At 32.3% G+C, this 17377-nt stretch overlaps 1 protein-coding gene across 7 annotated transcripts in view; it reads left to right on the top strand.

Annotated features, from left to right (window-relative positions):
- Positions 1-17377, top strand: part of LOC145260367 (uncharacterized) — a 341973-nt gene that overhangs the window by 171439 nt on the left and 153157 nt on the right. The window contains exon 1 of one of the 7 annotated variants that reach the window (XM_080118305.1): positions 6515-6539. The exons of the other annotated variants lie outside the window; for them this stretch is intronic. The gene's annotated coding sequence lies outside the window, so the exon portion shown is untranslated. Of the gene's footprint in view, positions 1-6514; positions 6540-17377 lie in introns of those variants that run through there. 7 annotated transcript variants of the gene reach the window in all.

The following is a 17377-nucleotide window of genomic DNA, read 5'->3' as shown; positions in this document are numbered from 1 at the left end:
ATCCACTGTGAAAAATTTCCCCCACTCTTTATCTGTGCCTAAATCAAAACGTAGATTCCATGAACAAAGCTTCTTTCTTAGAACTGCACGCCTGTGGAACTCTGTTCTGTCTGCCTGCTTCCCACCTGACTACAACTTGGATGTCTTTAAGGCCAACGTTAAAAAAATTCCTAATGAACCGCCCTCTTAAGTAAACACTTCATTAAAATCTCCACACTAACGTACTGTACTTGCAATAACCCTTATCCCTGAGTGGCTTCAGGGCCTTGATAAGTGATGACCACCGTGTAAAAAAAAAAATTATATTTGTTTTTATTTACATTTTTTCGTTTGTGGGTTTCTCTGTAAAATAAATGAAACACAATTCATACTCCTATACATTTGTATTTTTTTTGTGTGTGTGCATTGCTATTCATATTAAAAAACCCTTTTCATTTATTCAAAAAGAAAATACAACTTTTTTTTATATATGGGTCGTGGAATTGCATTCATCGGCAAGAGATTTAGCTAATTTGCTTATTCTTTTAAACATTCATTTTAATTATATTTAATTATATTAGTTTTTCGGTTTTCTGATGGGATGATGTAATTATATTCATGCAGATATTTTACATGATTTATACTTACATAATATTTGCATAAAAGGTTATGGTAAACACAAACCTCTTTCTATATATATTTACGTATGCATGTATATATATATATATATATATATATATATATATTCAGGTTTGAGATGTTCAGAAGTTGGGACTAATGAAGACAACGAGGTTAAATAGTGCTCAATAAAAAGAGCAAAATATTTTATTTATTATTTGGGGTAAACAGTTACATATGGTCGCTACAATTAGCCATCTGTTTCAGTCAAAGTGACTTTCTCAGGCGACCTAGAACCTCTCGCCAAAAAGAACCTTCTTTTTGGTGTCGAGAGGTTCTACATATGGCCGCTACAAATAGCCATCTGTTTCAGTCAAAGAGACTTCCTCAGACGACCTAGAACCTCTCAACGCCAAAAAGAAGAACATTCTTCTTTTTGGCGTCAAGAGCTTCTAGGTCGCCTGAGGAAGTCTCTTTGACTGAAACAGATGGCTATTTGTAGCGACCATATGTAACTGTTTACCCTCAAATAATATATATATATTAAAGTTTTGCCTACAAAACTCCTCTCAGTTTTTGGTCTACAGATTTGAAACTTAATATTGGATATTCAAACCCATGCGAAACTTTATATTTGTGTTTTAGCCAGGGAAAATCTGTGCAAAAGTGTGAAAAATTTAAAAAAATGGTATTTGCCAGGTGATGCTCAAATGACAGCATTATGAACGTGCATCAGTAACGTAATAGCTATTGGTTCGTGTTTTAATTTTTAGCCTTGCAGCAAACATGTTTTCATAGCTCAGGTATTAATGTCACAGGAAAAAGTAAATCGTAAGCTAAGCGTTTTGGTGGTGCATAAGTAATCGTTTTAAACTTTTTAAATCATTATTATATATTGAGTATATTATATTAATAAATACGAAATCTGCATTAATCAGAATATACTATTTAAGCATATTTTAAGACTGGGCAATGCTGGGTGGCCTGCTAGTTAATAAAATAATACAAAATACTGTTCGAAACGTGCCTAATGTCACAGTAACATTTATTGGGAATTTTGCCGTTTCTCATGTAAATTGACACTTTTTCGCTTGTTGCACGTTTAGTTCTGATTCGTGTTTTTGTCTTTATAAAATGCGGTGATTTTCCTGCCTTACACTGGAATCACATGATTAGAATTATCAAAAATGAGATTGAAAACAGACAAAAATTAAACCAGTACCCAATGGCATTCATCTGAGATGTGTGAAACCGGCTCAAAATACAGTCACTAATTGGTGGCTAAATCCTTGGCTGACTGCAGCCATTTCCGGTTCAAGCACAGAAAAAAAAAAAAAAAAAAAAACAGGATGGGGGGGGGGTAACCATCAGATCCATGTTGGTCTTCACTGTTTCAATCCATATCTTCAGTTAAGCAACCTCTGCGTTTCCTCCAGCCAACACATGTGATTGGGACGACCAACTTATAAATGAATTTAATTATAGCAAGTTAGCTATTCATAAAGGTTTCTGTTTCATTCCCAAAAGAAATCATCAGGACAACCCATTTCTTATGAGAATGAAATCCACACTGTGGCTTACTTGCCATGAGTAGATTTTTTTTTATATACTACAACTTAGCTCTACTCATATTGAGCACTGTTAAAGTAAATACTGAAACAAAAAATATATGCATTATATATATATATATATATATATATATATATATATATATATATATGAAACGGTAATTATGGATTAATAAATCCAATTCATTTTAATGAAATGTCCTGAAAACAGACCCATTGTATTTAATGGGAATCGTTTTTCTTTCTTTTTTTTTTTTTCTACATATTTATTAATCACGTGTACTGCCTAGTGAATCACACAAAAATAAATATATAAAAAAAAGAAGTGCAGACTCCCCGACAGGATTACTGAGCTTCCTGTTAGATCTGACGTGTCTATTTTCAGAAGGTTTCAGTAAATAATGATATGCGTGATTTATTAATCCATAAAAACTGAATGTTAATGTTTAATTCCAATGTGAATCAGACAAAATGAAGGTCATCGAAACTGAAGAGATTTCGGTGTGAGTTGGCCGATTTTTTTTTTTTTTTTCACAGACTTTTTTTTTCATAACTGAACAGTAAACGACACACTTGGCTGTAAAGTGGTCTTTTGCAGGCACAGGTTCAAATCCTATCACGGCTCTCTAATTTTTTTTTTTTATATTTATTTATTTATTTATTTTTTTTTTGTTTGATTCTCTCAGCCCCAGTTAATACAAAATCCATATTTTTATAAAGTTGGGTATGTTTATATATTTGTGTGCACAGGGTTTCTCTTGCACTTAAGATGTTTGTCCATCGCTTGCAAAGATGACAGTGATCATGCAATTGTTCTGTAGGTTCGAAGATGTTTTCTTAGACCGATTCAAGCTCTGAAGTATTTCCTGCATGTTGGACACCTGTGGGATAATTCTGTATCAGAGGTATTGACTGCTCTGTCTTTTCTAATGTCACATTTCTCTTGTATTGTTCATTGCATGCGGATTCAGCAATCGTAGTCCCTTTGTGAATTGCGGCACACCAGGAACATCTGTCTTGGGTTAGTTTTTCCCATGAGTTAGCACTAGCAAACTGATCACTATGGATTTTGGAACACAGTTTCTATGCATAAAGTTTAAAGTAGACTGTACAGGGTGGAATGATAAAATTGTCACCCTAGAAAAAACTGCATGATTCCATTTCCGTTTGATGAAAATCGGTTTTCTTTTTGTTTTTGTTTTTTTTGTTGCAAACTATCTACTAGTTCACCAGTGGTGTGTAAGTCCCAAGAGCGATAGGAGCCTTCTATCATGTCTGAGGGTGACACAATGTTAAACGAGCTAGATCGGAGATGTGCCACTGTACAACATGCTCTCTACTGATCCAAGTTATAGTAACAGGACCATTGCCTACCACTGCTTAAAAGAGTCCTATCTACCCTTAAGAGGATAGACCACGCCAGTATCTCAACCTGGTATTTTTACCTCGCGGTACATACAGTGCCTCGCCCTTGTACCTTGCAAATGCACCTGAAAAACTCGAAAAGCAGCAAAATCCCACTCCTACATAGAGATCCCCAGATGCCAGAAAGCCTACTTTTATAGTTTCTTCTTTAAGACTGCTAGACTTTGGAATTTCTCTTCCGTTTTTTGCCTCCCTAACTGTACTGACATGCAGAAGTTCAAGTGTAATGTAAATAGACATCTTGCTGCTCAACTCCTACATAGTACTCCTGCAAATTATGTCCCAGATAGTAGCCTCCTGCATCAAAGTGGCACTGTGCCTTGTTTGGGGTGAAAATACAATTACAAAACATAAATGAAAACGGCAAACAAAAAAAAACAATTGTAGTAAAAAAGATGAGAACCATAATATTAACGGTTGGAAATAGTAAAACATTAAAAAAAAACATGTAGTAATTAAACTATTTTACCATAAGCAAAAAAAAAAAAAACAACCCATGGTAAAAAAAATATATTTTAAATATATATTTCTGCGGAAATGTTTTTTTTTTTTTTTCAATTATATTTCACCTTTTATTTATACCAATCCTTAATTTATGGTTCTCAATGTAATTACAGAGCTTATAACAAAAGTCTATATTCCAAATTTCAAGGTGTTGACCATCTTACCATTTATTCCTTTACACAATTCTTGACAGCACAAAATCATTCATTTAATTATATCTATATGTTAATTTAATTATTACATAAATATGCATTTCAAAAATTATATATAATGTTTATATAAAGAATATTACAGTTGTGGTGCCCACCATACAGATAATAATTAACTTTTTCACTTACTATAGAGACCAGAAGAATATGCCTCTCGATGATTCTGTAATAAAATAAAAAATAAAACATAAATGAAAACAACAGAGAAAAAACAATCGTAGTTAAAAAGATGAGAACTAAAATATTAATTGTTGGAAATAGTAAAACATTAAAAAAGACACGTATAGTAATTTAACTATTTTACCATAAGCAAAAAAAAAAAAAAAAAAACCTTTAGTAAAAGAAAATATTTATATTATAGTTGTGGTGCCCACCATACAGATTATAATGAACTTTTCTGCTTACTATAAAGACAAATAGAATATGTCTCTCGATGATTCTGCATTGGTCTTGCACTCTTGGCAGTTGGACTGACGTATACCCACACTCTTCATTTGTTGTATTTGCTTTTCTGTCCAATATATTTCATTTCCATTAATTACCGAGTTATGTCTTTCTTTCGGACTATTATGAGACCACAGCAATTATTAAGAAGGATGGAGACTTTTCAGATAAACGTCCTTAATAAAGTAATAAATAAATGAAAAAAAAAAACCCAAAAAAAACCGGCAGATTGAGAAATAAACCAAAAGGCAAATTAAATGTAATATTAACACTGACTCTGCAACTTTTAGTTTCGGAGGAGATAGTTTGAAAATATGAAGATAGACAGATAGGCATATAGCCTTTTATATATTAGATGTGTATTTTATGACTGGAAAATGCCGGGTGGCCTGCTAGTATTCTATACAATTAAAAAAAAAAAAAAAAAAAAAATTAGATGTGATGATTTTACAGACCTAGGAAGTAGATTTTCTAATCTCACAAGGCTATCATTTGATAAGATATCCCAAAATATTAAAACAAACACAGAGGAAGTCGTCAGACTGAAAGTCAAACACGAATAAAACATCTGGTTTAATTTTTCAATAAATTTTAATTGAATGAAAAATATCATTTTTATGATTTTTATTCTAGTTTAGTGTTGAAATTTTAGCCTTTTTGACAATAATGTTAATTTATGGCAGAATAAGAAAATCTATACATTTCATGTAGCATCTTGAAACAGGTAGAAATATCATTAATAGTTTGAATGCCAACATTGTAAAAGGTAGCCATGTTCAACAGAATTGATGAATCTATAATATTGTTTAACAGTAATCCTGAATGCACCAACGATGTTCGTTTCAAGAGTAAAGCCTACTATTTTTTTTAACTCAAAAAGGTGAATAGCTATGAAGACGGGATTGATACCATTAAAACAAGCGACCCTTTTGTGCTCCAAAATGTATTCTTCTATATAGTCACCACTTTTCTCAGTACACTTTTGCCGGAATTCAATGACACATCTGCTTCTGATGCAGGTCCATGATAATTGAGAATATTGCTAAGATGAATTCAATCAGAAAGGGGGAGAAATTAACTTGAAATTTTGAGATCAGGAGTAAAAATTGTAAGACTTGTATTAAAAACCGAGTTTACAGATGGTCTGTTGTGAAACTTTGGCTCTATTATGTATGGCGTATAGCAAAAGGTTATGCTTGAAGGTGTGTGTGTGTGTGTGTGGCACATGGATGACAGAAAGTAGTGGAAGAAATGAGAATACTCATAGTTGACTTGACGTGGACACTTTATTTACAAAAAGGCAACACAGAATGATACAAATTGCATCTATCAGTCTTAGTCCGCTATTACTCGAGTTTCTGCATCATAACTATCAGACAGAAGTAATATATCTCCATCTTTATTTACAAGGGTTCAAAGTCATCCTTTTGTGCCTACCAGTGTCTGTCTTGTCCTGTTCTCACGTCTTCACACAAGAACTTGTATAACAGATCTGAAACAGAAAAGAAATTAACTCCCCTTGATTGCACTTCTATCGTCCTAACAGGCTCTAAAAATAAAATGCTCAAATATCATGTTTTTGTTTTTGTTGTTTTTTTTTTTCTAAGCGAAAAAAAACAACAACATAATTTTGTCACGCGCACCTGTTATATAAAAGAACAAAGTTCATAATTTTTTATGGTTGCATTTCTTTCCATTTGGTCTGTCATATTCATTCTGTGTATCTCAGCTCAGTAATTTCATTGGTGTTTTGTCTGATCATTTTCAGGGGGACTTGGTCTTGGTCATGGTGGTAAGTTTATTTGGCATTCCATGTTAACATTATTTCCTTTTAGTATAATCATCTCTTATTATATATATATATATATATATATATATATATACATATATATATATATACATGTTGTGTTTAATTATCATTCACTTTTAAAATTGCCGTCATATGTGGATACATCATAAGAGTTAACCTATACCTATATGTGTGTCTGCATGTGTGTATATACATATATAACTAGCAAACTTAACATGTGTATATATAAAAGTGTGCAGTAACATCAATTTCATGTAATAGCATGACGAATCCTCACCTTGTGGAAAATTCTGTCTAGCTTAATTGCCATATGTTTTCATAACTTACTACCTAGCTCTACTTACGTATTTAGCACTGAAGTAAATACTGAAACCATACGTAAAATCTTATATATTGTGGCTGTCTGTATTCGAGTGTTTTGTGCATTCAGAGATGAATTTCCAGTTCTGCCAGACTGCAACAATTTCTAGTCCTGCCAGACTGCGACAATTTCCAGTCCTACCAGACTGCGACAAGTGCAAGCCTTATCACAGACTGAGCATTGTCGATCATTGTAACTCACAAAATGCATGTACAATCGATTTGAGAAATTATAAGGTAATACATGTGATGCTTAATTATATGAAGGGCAGAATACATAGGAAAAAAAACCCCAGAAATTCTAAAAGATACCTGTGCGTAACTTTGTTTACAGTTGAATTGAGCTTGCACAACATCCAATTCACTTAATTGAGTGAGGTATGGAAGGTTTAATAACACATTGAATGAGATGATTGGTCCATTCCAGACTCTCAGGTTTTTACTGAAAGTTTAATTTCTTTTAGATAGGGATTCTGGCTGCCCTATTAGCTCTAAACTGATAACAGTAAATCTGATTATGGGGATCATCATCAGAGAGAGCTCTGTTTTTTGTTAGTTTTCCTTCTCTTTACCATGGCTAGAGAGCCGCATTCGCTCTTGATATATAATGGTTGTATCGATTGGCTTCCTAGATATAAATCCAATAAAACTCTCATGATTATTAAAGAGTGCTCAATGCAGGACAGAGCTGGTATATAGTCTGTTTATTATACAAACATTATACATGTTTCAGTGGAATCCCAATGCAAGGATAACACTTTCTCAGACCAAAAAAGAATCGATTCTTTTTTGGTCTGAAGAGATGTTATTCTTGAATTTGGATTCACATATTTAACTAATAATGTTTGTATAATAAACTATATATATATATATACTAGCAAAAGTACCAGTCGTTGACTGGGTTCAAAAACAGCCTACAGAAAATGGACTCTGATTTATGAAAGCATGATAGGTTATGAAAAGGAAGGGTTGTAAAGAGATAGCTTCGAATTTGGGGGTATCAAAACCAAAGCAAAATATTATGAAAGTAAAAATAAAATAGATAAACCCCATAATTTATTATACCATACCTGTTCACACTGAAACACTTATCACAATATTCTGTGGATCTATATTAAAAAACCTTGTTAAACTTTGTGACATATTTCCATTCTATGGAGGTCAGGTGCGAACGAACACCCCATAATTTTATTATACCATATTTCTTAAAACTGAAACATAATTATCAAAGTATACTTACGCAGATAGATATGAAAAGTCTTTATTAAAGTATGTGCCTATTTCCATTCTATGGAAGCCAGGCACGAACGCAGACCCCACAATTTTATTATACTATCCCTATTTAAGTTAAAACATACTTATCAAAGTATTATTATGTACATCTATATCGAAAACACTTGTAAACGTTTTTTTTTTTAATTTTAAAATTTTTTTATTTCCATACTTTGTGGACCAGGCGTGTACGCAAACCCCACAATTTTAATGAATCATCATTATGCCAGATCAAACGTACCCATTCCTGTGTCTCGATACATCTTCTATCATTATATGTGATCAGTTTTCTATACTAGTCAATCATATAGGAGCTTATTCGTGACCAGACACACACACAGACGTTCAGCTTTATATATATGTAAAGGCAGTTCATTTTTGTGTCACCTGTATGGAGATTGTTACTCAACTTCATGTCAAGAATCCTTATTCCAATTTTGATAAAACTTATAATTTTGCATCTAGAACATCTCTAAAATTAAGGGTTTATAGAATCTTAAAAAGAAATTGAAATCTAGGGAATCTTGCTTCATTAGTATGTAATAACTATGTGTTAAATTCAATATATATATATATATATATATATATATATATATATATATATATATATATACTGATATATTTAAATTTTCAATGGAAGGTTTTGCCCATATTATGCCTCTAAATAAAAACACATGAAAATACTCCAGAGAAACTGAAATTTTATTGTCAACTAATACCTATTAATAAAACTTCACAAAAATTGAAGGTATCTAAATTTCATTTAGGACTTTTACCTTTTCATTACATAAAACTAAATTAAACTAAATGTAGCCCACATTATAACCGCTTACACCTAGCAGCTGTGTTCCAAAATTCGTAATGGTAAGTTAATTAGAGAATTAGGAGCACAACCTATACATAGAAAACATACATATGCCTATGAAAATATATATGGCAATTAAGCTACACAGAAGTTTGCACATTTCATCCTCATGAGGATTCGTTAGGCTATTGCACAAAATTGATGTTACTGCATGTTTTTATATATTTATATGGTGCTGAGTTTGCTAGTTAGCCAATCAGATTCATTGTTATTCATGCTCCTATTTTTAACATTATCAGTATGTGGTGGGTGTATATATATATATATATATACACACACACGCACACACACACACACTACAAGATAATGAAATTAATTAGATTACAGACTAGTGAATCTAGTAGTTTGAAACCTTACAAAGTATTATTGGAAGGTAATATTTATATAAGACAATCCCAGTTAAATAAAAATTGCTCAATATACTAGATAGAGCAAATACAATTAGTTTATATATTTAAATTTCATTTAGAAAGAATTACTTTTCAAAATAAAAATTTATTGTTTGAAACAAAGAATACAATGTTTAAAATTATTTCCTTAATCCATGGATTTTCAATGTAAGTACATCTCCTCAGAGGAAAATCACTAGCAAAATATTAATATTGGTTTGAAAATTATTTTGCTAAGAAGCACATACAAAGAAACTATTGAAGATTAAATCCCTTTAAGGGACATAGAGAATGGAATAAAGCTTGAAAGCAGAAGAAGGATATGAATTTTGGTATCCAAATAATTAATCTTTGAAATGATTAGGATGATATTATTAAATTCCATATTTGTTGAAAAAACAACCCACCTTTTCCCTCTTCCCATTTCCTCTTTCTCTTTCTATCTCCCCCACTTTGTGACTGGTTTTCTAACTTAAAATGTACCAAACATTAATACTGTAACTCTTTTTCCTCTCCCATTGCAAAACTCATTCATGTTCTGCAGGGCAGGGAAGAAAAACGACACAATCCACTATAAAACAACCAAACCAATAGCTACAAACTAGCGATTGAAGATACAAAGAGCTTGAAGAATAAAAACCTTCTACAAAATAACTGGATACAACATTGAATGCTATTTCCAAAATAATTGGATTCGGCATTAAATAACCCGAAAAGGGTTGATATGCCATAAAACAAAACAACCAATCAACCATATTTGTTGAAGATTGATAGAATGTAGGTAAAAAAAAAAACAAGTGTCTTTGGTAAGGCATCCGAAAAGGTAGGCCGTAATCCTTTGCGAATATAGTTAATCTGTTCCATTTTTGGTTGTTTATGATCAACGGTAGAAGGTTCATTTGCATAAATTTAAATCCAAATGTTGAACATGGAAGTTACCTTTAGTTAAAGGCCAAAGTAAAATATAGTTATGTTTTGGATTCGGTTAAAATTTAAATTAAAGATCCGTGAATTAAGAAATTTAGATACCAAGCTGTGAGCATTAAAAAAAAAAAAACGCTTAAGCCCAGTTCTTTCTAAATGAAATTTAAATATATAAACTCTAATTATATATATAGAAAGGTAAATGTTAGAAGGCTATCACAATGCAAGGAATAGTCTGTCATCGGTGTTGAGAAAGCAAGACAAAATCAAGTGACATTATATGAATATTTTTTCATATATATATATATATATATATGGTAGCATCCAAAACTAAGGGACAAAATTGATTATACATGTATTTTTTATTGTTTTTTTGCTGTTTACATTGTTTTTCTCAATTTTGTCCCTTACTTTTGGACGTTCCTATTTTGAAAATGAATAAATGTTATAATTCTTTTTCTATCCTTTGCAAATGATTCAAATTTTAGTATGTTATTATGGATGATAACGACTACCAGTTGTCAAAATTTCAGCTTTTCACAGTTATTTCTAACAAATATTAGGTTAAAAAAAATTGTCTCTTAGTTTTGGACGCTACTGTATATTTATTTAATTAATTTATCTTTTGACAATACTTGAAAAATCAAGCTTTTACACAGCAACGTACTGTGTGCCAGTGCTTCATAATGTATTTCAAGGAAAATCCTATTTCTCAAGTGGTGGGTGTTTCAAATCTTGATCGCAAATATGAACAGGGACGGAGAAAATATCTCGGCAATAAATGAAATAAATTTATTTATTCAAAGTTGAAAACGAATTACTACGTGTTATTATTTAAATTTTATTTTCTCTATTTTAATTTTTTATTTTATTTTTGTTTATGTAGCCAGTATTACCTATTTATTATTATTTTTTTTTGTTTAACGATTTTTATTATTTTTGCTATGGTAATTAGCTAATCTCGCAGGAAATGAAATCTAATCTAATCTAATGCATAAATATATACTTACAGTGAGACTTGTTTTATGAAAGTCCGTTATAGAAGTTATCACCTAACAAAAATATAATTTTAAAAAGAAAACAACAATGAAATATTCATATCATTTCCAGTAACGTCAAAATGTTTTGTTTAAAAAGATGTCAGCTGTGTTTTAGTTGAACAAATTAACATAAAAACAAATTGTTTTTTGTTTATACAAAACTGGCTTAAAAGATTAGGATACAAATAACATTTGATACATTTGTCATATACTTTTGATATGTGGAAGGGAACATGTGACTGTGACATCCTACAAGAATTGGAGGATTTTAATTCTTTTAACAACCAGACACAAAGGAGCCTAGGACAAACAAAATCCTCTCTCCTTACTCGGAAGCTGGTTACAGAGGTTAAACATAAAGTTAGTTTAGTGGAAAAGAGACATTTAGCTCTCTTGAAGGAGGATGGACATTTTGGAAGTATGAAAAGAGACCGGATCTGTGAGCATTTCTTGATAGGGGCCTCTGAGGTGATCAGTAATACTCCAGTCAACTGTTATTGGTCCCCCGATGAAGAAGGGATTGGACTTAGTAATTCACTCCCGTTAGTTTGTTCACACTTTTCTCAATAACCATGTCTTGGATATTTTTTAAATTTTGCACAAACATTAGTCATGGTGAAAGTAAATTGAGGGGAGGAGGGAGACTCCAAATGCTCGGCTTGTTTCAGAAAGAAATGGTGTTACCTTGGAGGATCAAATCAAACTGCATTTCATTCAAACAAATGGTTTGGTGAATCTGACCTTAGATTCAGAATGTGCCAAGGATTCCTCTCCACTCCCAATTGGTAATTGGAGCCAAGGCTGGTTTGGTGTTGAGATTGACAGCCCTGATCGAGCATTTTTGTCCATGGCTGGTGTTCTGGAAATGAGCAAAATAATGATAAATGACAACCTCTTTCCCTTCTGTGCACACCTTGTGTTGTTTGTTCCAGACCGGATAGAAATGGCGACAGAATGAACACAGGAACTAGCAAATAGTTCAAAGGAACCATCCGCGAATACAACACACTGAGGTGAAAAGATAGGCTAATCTTAATGTAATGTATTTGAAGGGACATCATGATGATGATCAAATATATAAGGTGTAAAGCAAAAATCTATATTGTATTTCTCTGTCTGTTCCACTTTTCTCAGAAACTACTGGGATGATCTAGCTGAAATTTTGTATGGACTTTATGATAAGGTTCAGCGAATTAACTATTATGTTCACAATTAAGGACCTTAAACTATATCTGATCATGAGGCCTCAGCTTGCGGACTTTGGGGAGCTTGGAGCCACCCTTTAATTACCATTGCTCCCAGGTCCACTCTGACCCTCGGAGTGGTAAAATAGAAACCGACTTGAAAAAAACAAATATATGCTATTAAAAATCAAAATCACTGGATTTGGCATTAAATAACCTGAAACGGGTTGATATGCCATAAAACGACCAACCAAAACCAAACTAATCATAATTAAGTATGATAGTTTGTAAAAATGAGAACAAATTTAACCGTATTCAACCATTAATTTGGCATAAAACACCTATTCATAGTCAACAGTCTATAACTTTTGCTCGTTTTTAATGAGCTAAAAAGAAGTCTATTATGGAAATACAATATGGCCACGGTCAGATAATTACATATTTATTGGAATCGTCTATTGTGTATCTAAAAAGGTATCACAACCAACATTTAATAAAACAATCTTCGTAAAATGTAAATGACATCCTATATCAGAGTTATTTTTTGTTAGGCGGTCTAATTTTCATGTTCAGTCATAGATATGGCCAAAATCTTTTACTGTAACCCATTACATATGTTCACTAACATAACTGATGCTTATTGTAGTATTTTCTTTAAGGAATTCGATCTGTTTTCTCCTTTCTTTTATTCTGTACCTGGCGATATTGAATAACCATGCTGGTCCCTTACTGGTAAATTTTTCATAAATCATTATGACTTAAAAAAGAAAAAAAAAAAAAAAAAAAAAAAGTGGCAGAATTTTAATTCCTAGAAAAATAAGTTGAAAAAAAAAAAAAAAGACTGGCAAAGAGATTAGGTATAGGTCAAGGAAGGTGTTACTGACAAGTAAATTATGGAAAGATATTCTTGCAGTGAAAATTATAATTCTGGGAAAGTATTTTGATAAAGAAAAGATCCAAAAGAGAGGAAGATGTGTACTGAGTATGAAGAGAAGGGAAAATTGGATTATATTTATTCTGTGTCTCGAAAAAAGAGAAAGTTATGGAAGTAAATAGATCAAGACGAATAATGCTTATTGTAGTATTTTCACCGGCTAAAAACCCATAAAAGAACGGTTCCTAAAAAATCCTAGCACCACTCTGCAACATTTACTTTCAGAGGAGATTGTTTGAAAATATGGAGACGAATGGACAGGCAGACATAGTCATTTATATATTAGACTAGTGTGGGGTGGGGGGCGCCCAGCTTTTCCCAGGCATAAAATATACTTAAATATGATATTTTAATTTGTCCAAATATCGTAAAAGTTGTGATTTCAAAAGAAAAAAAAAAAAACAAGTATTTGGGTACCATCAGCTAGAATCGAAACTGAAACTGTAGCATTCAAAGCTGATCACATTATCACTGTACCAACGTGAAATGCATATGAACTGATTAAAAATAAACTAAGATGAATGTACAAAATGTATACAAATTTTTCGATTTTGACCCATTTTTGACCCCTTAAAAACTATTTGAGCAATCTAAAACCATAAAAAAGCAGTCAGTAAAAAAATCCAATCATTTGAGGGCCCTAGTGCCGCTCTGCGACTGTTAGTTTTGGAGAAGATAGTTTGAAAATATGGAGACAGACAGGCAGACATATAGCCTTTTATATATTAGACTTTTTTTAAGGAATTTAATCTCCTGTTTTCTGTCTGGCAAATAATTACATATGTCGTTTGATTCTACTGTCCAAGCTTTGCAAAGTGTGACCAATGGTCCTACATTCACACTGCCGTATTAATTTATATATTAACTAGTCTCTTGCAATCCATATTTTTCTTTTTGCCAAGCCAATGTTCGAACGTTCTGTCCGAGCGTAAAAAGAAATTTGCTGTAGTTGCGAACGCTTTCAACTTCCATAAGTCATCCTCAGGCGAGTGATGAATTTAAAATTGTGTTGGTAAATTTATTGAAACTGCAATTAAAATTGTTTAAAATCATGAAAAGCACTTAAGCGTACCTTCCCTCTCATATTGAGCCTGATTGATAGTGTGTTTTTTCATATGGATTAGTAGGGCTTCAATGACAAACAGAAATTGTCCCTGCTCTTCAATGAAACATGCATTAAAGAAAAAAAATGCTGCCCAAGTATACTAATATTAACTAGCCATGTACTGTCTCTGTAAGTCGACTAAATGTGTATCTTCTATGCATGCACAAATATACATTTAATTAGGTTAATTTTTAAAGTTTTTGTATGCATATGAAATTAGCTCTGATGGTAATGAATAAGCCTGGATAGTTATGTTTTGGTTTCGATTTAAGCTGATGGTACTAAAATCGTAATTTTTACCTTTAACTTTTGAAATCACTACTATATATTGGGAACAATATAATAATAATCAATAGAGAATTTGTTCTATAATACTAAATACGTAATCTACATAAATTAAATTATCATATTTAAGCATATGTTACCATCGGGCAACACCGAACGGCCTGCTAGTATATATATATATATATATATATATATATATATATATATCGTGGATATTCTTGATTCTTGGCTGGATGAGGTGATTTTCCCTGGCAGGGTGGTCACTGAAATATGTTTGCATATGTGTAGCCATTAGTTATCACATCCAACATATTTATTTATATATATATATATATATATATATATATATATATATATATATTTAGTAAAACTGGTAATTAGTAAAAACCTGAAGAGAGTGCTCAATACTACTGCAGAGCAAATATGTGTTTCATGAAACAGATTTTCTGTAAGGTCTGACAAGGCTGCTGGATCGTAAACATGGTCCAACATCCGAAACATGTGTAACCAAACAGATAAAACGGTAAAAAAAAAATTAAATATATATATATATATATATATATATATATATATATAAACTCTTTGATGTATCGTATATATTACTGCAATTTTAATGTCATTTTCATATTTATTTATTTGCGGACTGTAATCCTCATCTTTTATAGTTGTTTCATAACGTTTCGGCCAACTATTCTTCTGCCCTTCGTCAGGTGGTTAACCGCGACTGTATAGGAATGCTAAATCTCTTAACTGTATTCTCAATAATTACTGCCTTCTATAGTTGTCGTCTTGCCACATTTTGGCCAACCCTTCCAATAATTAAAATAATATACCATTCAGTACGGACCTGATAATGGAAGATCAGAAAACAAAAAAAAATTGGATTTATACGACCAAAAAATCCAACCTTCATTGTCCTTCGGGGCCCGTGGCACAGTGGGTAGAGACATTGAATCTCTATGGTTCCAGGTGAGCCTTATCTAAAGATAGCGATTTCAATCCTACCTAAAGCTGGTTAGAGGATTAGTTGGCCAAATGACAACAACTATAGGAGGCAGTAATTACTGAGATTAAGAGATTCAGCATTCCTATCCCGTTGCGGTTAACCACCTCACAAAGGCCAGAGGAATAGTTGACTGAACCGTCATGACAGAACAGCTATAAAGATGGGGGTAGCAGTCCACAAATAAATAATATACAAGTTACTCATCTCAAAGAATTCCTTCCAATAATTTTAATGTAATTTTCATATTTTTCTTCGATTGTTACAATAATCGTTAGCAATTCATTAAGTGAAATGTTTTCATGTGACGGCATGTTCTCATTGTTTAGTTCACTTTCCTGATAATATTAGTATTCACTCGATATTGTTTTCATGAAGATTTCCACTTTTTTGTGTGTGAGCATTCCTTTCTTATGAATGTACTCTAGTTTTTCTTCTCGTTCTTACCATTTCTTTTTAGCATGTTCACCTCTTTATTGTAGTAGCAACTTTTTATCGTGTTAGAATTTTGCCGTTTCAACTTTGTCAAAAGAAACTTTATTACTCAAAAATATTTCTTTGATTTGGCCCTTTTGAAATAACCACTCAGATCTCTCAGATTGATCCCTAGTATTTTAAACCCCACTCTTATTTTAAACTGGTGGTGAGCGAGGCTCCAATTTCAGAGCTTTAAGGGATATGGACTTATCCTTTTGTGTTCATATCAACAAAATTTTTTTTGAAAAGTGTGTGCATAGGAAATTGGTAAGATTTTGTATTCTTCAAATATGTTCCGCCTTTCCAGGTATGGTGCCAACCAATTTTGTGTTTTGATGCCTCGTGGTAGTACAGCTTCCTATTCCAGGAGCTTCTTTTCCAAGAACCTCAAGCTTGTGGAATTCTCCAACTGCAGACCGTTTTCCTCCTACCTACTTTTCAAGACCAATAGGCATTTTTTGCCTTTCATCTTTCATTTTTTTTTAGTTCCTTACATCAAGTGGCTTCATATTTTATCTGGAGTGATTTCCATTTAAATAAACAAAAGCAAATTCAGTGTTTATTTCTGATTAGCTGGGGGGGGGGGGCGTGGCCAGGGTGTTAAAAAAAAAAAAAAAAAAAAAAAAAGGAACTTAGGTGCCTTCAGCCAGAAGCAAACCCAAAGGTAAAATTTTGTGAGCAAAATAAAAAAAAAAATGGCGCATGTTGGGCATGAACTCGCATAACTTAAGTTAGTAAGGGAACACATTATCGATGGGGCTACAAGGACACAGATGTTATGATGCTGCAAATTTAGCGTTTTAAAACAAAAGAACAAAACGACGGTTTGCAAACAGTGCCGAAAGCAAAGTTTTTATCTGATAAACCATCAAACCATTATCAAACAAAACGACATTTCTACATGAAATAATTGATGATTTTTCAATTTTTCGATATTGTTTGTCAAATAGATCGCGCTTCCTAATGGTGCCACGTTTGTGCC

This window comes from Euprymna scolopes, chromosome 36 (assembly GCF_053919585.1).
Source record: "Euprymna scolopes isolate OS-2025 chromosome 36, ASM5391958v1, whole genome shotgun sequence".
Taxonomy (NCBI): domain Eukaryota; kingdom Metazoa; phylum Mollusca; class Cephalopoda; order Sepiida; family Sepiolidae; genus Euprymna; species Euprymna scolopes.
Note: the sequence above shows the minus strand (reverse complement) of the source record. Positions and strands in the feature narration are given on the sequence as shown.